General features: G+C 47.6%; 1 pseudogene; it reads left to right on the top strand.

Moving 5' to 3' along the window:
- The first annotated feature begins 883 nt into the window (after window positions 1-883).
- On the top strand, window positions 884-3,377 carry LOC115686725 (UPF0481 protein At3g47200-like; annotated as a pseudogene).
- Window positions 3,378-3,828: the final 451 nt, after the last annotated feature.

Raw genomic sequence — 3,828 nt, 5'->3', positions numbered from 1 at the left:
GTCTCAGCGTGCTCGAGCTCGCCGGCCATGGCACCCTCCCCCTCCCTTTCCCGCTCCAAGTTCTCCCCACGGAAGCCCCCCCCGGAGTCCCCGGGCTCCGCCGCCAGCCCCGCCCCGCCCGATGCGGCCCTCGACAACCCGGATCTCGGGCCCTTCCTCCTCAAGCTCGCGCGCACACCATCGCCTCCGGCGACGGCCCCGCCAAGGCCCTCGACTACGCGATCGGGGCGAGGCCGGCCTCCTCGAGCTCGCCCGGATCTAGGCGGAGCTCGCCATGGCCGGCGAGCTCGAGCTCGCCCGGATCTGGGCGAGGCTCGCCGGCCGAGCTCGCCCAAATGGCCGGCGAGCTCGAGCTCTCGCCGGCCTCAGCTCTGGCCGGTCGCCGGTCGCCGGTCCGGCGACCGGGGAAGAAAAAAAGAAAAGGAAAAGAAAAGAAAAAAATTTTGAACAAAATTGCCCCTATTCCGGTGCCGGAAATGTCGGCCGGTCGCCGGCCGACGAACATTTGGCCGGCCGGTGAGCTCAGGTCCTTATTTGATACTAGTTTGGCACTTTGGGTCATTAATTGATACTTTGTTCATTTGGGGTTCTCTTTTGAAAAAAGGCACCCACTTTGGATCCTTATTTGATAATTTCCCGGAAAAAAATGATGGAGCCGTCACCATCGACATTGCTCTTTTACCGACGCTAGTCATTTCCTTTACAAATCAGACGGCCGTGAAAAATTCACTTTCGATCAAACGCCTGACGATGATTGTCAATCAGCAGCCGAGGATAACGATCCTTGTCAGACATCCAACAACTCATGAGCAGTCGATGACTTTGCTGCATTTAAGTCAAGCTTGTCCCTGACATTAATCATAGGATACACTGCAGTGCTTCGGATATCCTTTCGATTCTTTATCTAGCTATCGAAATTCCAGCAAGAAATTCCCCTTGATTCTACAATTTAACTCGGCATGGACAACAACCGAGGAGGTCGTCAAGCAACAGCCGAAAAACATGAGATCGAGCTCGTGAAGCAGCAGTTATTGCCTTCCATGTCAAAAGATATTGAAGCAGCGTCAAAATTGTTGAATGAATCAGCACACAAAAGCAGATGTAGCATCTTCAGAGTCGCCCAGGCACATGCCGGAGGAAACGCCAAGGCATGCCGGCATCACATCATCTCTATTGGCCCGTACCACCATGGGAAAGCGCAATTGGGAATGCTTCAGGAACACAAGTGGAGATACCTCCACAGCATGCTGAACCAAACTCAACCGCACGGTGTTGGCCTCGAGGACCTCATTGATATGGTGGCGCCGAAAGTGGAAATGATCCGACAGTGCTACTCAGAGAGCACCGACAGTTTCGGCGGACCTGACAAGATGGTTCTTGATGGATGCTTCATCATTCAGTTCCTCCGTCAAATGGTAGGGGTTGCACGGACTGATACCCTACTAAAAAATTCATACGTGTTGGCTTCTGTTATGCGGGACCTTCTTCGGCTTGAGAATCAGGTCCCGTACTTTGTTCTCGAGGATTTGTTTGAAACGACGAATGTTCCAAAAGGAACCTTATCCTTGACCGATCTCACCTTCCATTTCTTCAGCTGCTTCCCGGAAGTATCCGGTAATGTCTGGGAATGACGAAGCAATCCAAAAGGAGTGCATTTACTTGATTCATTTCATTTGAGCTTAATACCTTGGGATCAACGAGACATTTATCCAATAAACAAGAGCTCGTCTCATCATCTGATTAGATCTACTTCTGAGCTCCATCGTGTGGGAATTGAATTCAAGCAGAGGGAAGCCAGCACCTTCCTAGAGATCAAGTTTGACCGTGAACGCGGAACCATTGGAATTCCAAAAGTAACCATAGATGATGATCTCAAATGGATCCTCCCCAATATGGTTGTTTTTGAACAGTGTCGTGGTCAAGGGGATGGGCACATAACCGCCTATGCCGCATTCATGGGATACCTCATTCACACGGCCAATGATGTACAACTTTTGCGCGACCGTAAAATCATCTCGAATCACGGCATGAGCAACGAGGATGTTGCACACTTCTTCGGTGATGTCTGCAAGGACGCTACTTGTCAAGGGGAGCTATCTAGAGTCTCACTTCACAATTTTAAACGAGTCTCTTAAGCATGAACGGGCTTATCTTTGTTGCGCACAACTCCTAAATGCTTTCATGACAATCCATGGTCGGTTCTTTCGGGCCTAGCTGTTATAGTAACACTTGCAGGCATGATTCAAACAGTATACGCTGTATTGCAATACTATCATCCCAAGTAGCAGGAAGCAGTATGCATCTTTCATATTGATTTCATTACATGTATTGACTATGTTATCAGTGAATCTTTCAAGTTGTTGATCAATCTTGAATAAATGACGAACAGTTATCATCACTAAAGCAATGGTCGCTAGGGGAGAGCATGAACCGGGCCCCCATTGTCGACCGCTCCAGTCATCGACCACCACCATCAGCCACCGCCTACTATCGGCCATCAATCTCCACCTCTATCACCAACCGTTTAACATTCACAAATACATGGCATGATTAAAGCAAGCAGGGACACGATAAGCAAATCCGTGCAGATGTGTGTAATGGTCAAGACTCAGGCCATGGATTCAGCATCATCACCTCGCCAACAACCACCATTGATATCCATGGGAATATAGAACACAAGACAAAGAGAACAGTGATTCAGCAATATGTTCAGCAAATGTAAAATACGCATGTAATCATGTCAAATGGTTACCGGCTCAGATTGCTCCACCTGAACAACGCTAACGTGTTCCCAACTTAAACGATTACAGAGAGTTTTTTTTATCACCTCTAAGAGACATTTTATCAAACATATCGTGCGCGTTCAGCGGAAGAGTGAAGCCAATTGTCATGAGCTCGAATTTGATGCCGGATTCATACAAAAATCATTCCATGGTGTGTACAATTAATGAAGTAAACTCATACAGAGCTGATTTGATCTTAACAGAAATCATGACATTTAAATTTTTTCTTTCATCAGAACAAAGCAAGATTGAGTTGAAGTGTTACCTTAGTGAGGAGAAATTCTTGATTGTGATTACTAGTCAAGCTTGCACAAGGAGGATCTGGGAAGCGTTTCCTGTGAAGATGAGCAACGGCTATGAAGCTTCAAACACAAATAACCTGCTTCGAGTCCTCGCGGCCAAGAACATGGCGAACAGAGCTTCCTGTGGCGGTCGAACTGAGAGTGACGAGAAGAGATCCGGTGACGGCGACGATCGGCAACAAAGAGGCAGGAGAGGATTTGGCGGAGATCGCCGAGAGAATGACTTCGAGACACTCAAAAGTTTCTCAAATCTATGCAACAAATGCTCTCTGCTCTCGCCCTCTTTCAGTGTATTTGGGCTGAAGTAAAGAAAATGGTTGTTTCGGAACCTTTTTTGGGGAAAATTTCAAATAAAAATTTGAAGTGCTCTTATTTTATCAAATAAGGGTCTAAAGTGAATTTTGTGTCAAATAAGAATCTGAAATTTCATGTTAGTCTTAAATAAAGGTTTGAAGTGGATTTTGTGTCAAATAATGACCTGAAGTGGCTATATCTGTTTCAAAGAAGGACTTGACTTTTCTTGTGACGAGGGCATTTTCGTTTTTTAACTTTTTTGAATTTTTTCCTTTTTTTCTTTCTTTTTTCCTTTTTTCTGGTTTTCCCTTCTTCTGGCCGGCCACCGGTGAAGCCCGGCGAAGGCTGGATGAGGGTCGCCCTCGCACCCTCGCCGGCAACAAGCAACCCTCGTCTCGCCCTGCCGGGCTTCACCGGTGGCCGGCCGGTCAGCCAACAGGGGAAACCAG

The sequence above is a fragment of the Syzygium oleosum genome, unplaced genomic scaffold, assembly GCF_021117445.2.
Source record: "Syzygium oleosum isolate NSW1041296 unplaced genomic scaffold, Sole_v2.1 Sole_v2.11, whole genome shotgun sequence".
In the NCBI taxonomy this organism is placed as follows: Eukaryota; Viridiplantae; Streptophyta; class Magnoliopsida; order Myrtales; family Myrtaceae; genus Syzygium; species Syzygium oleosum.
This window is presented reverse-complemented; position numbering and strand designations above follow the sequence as displayed.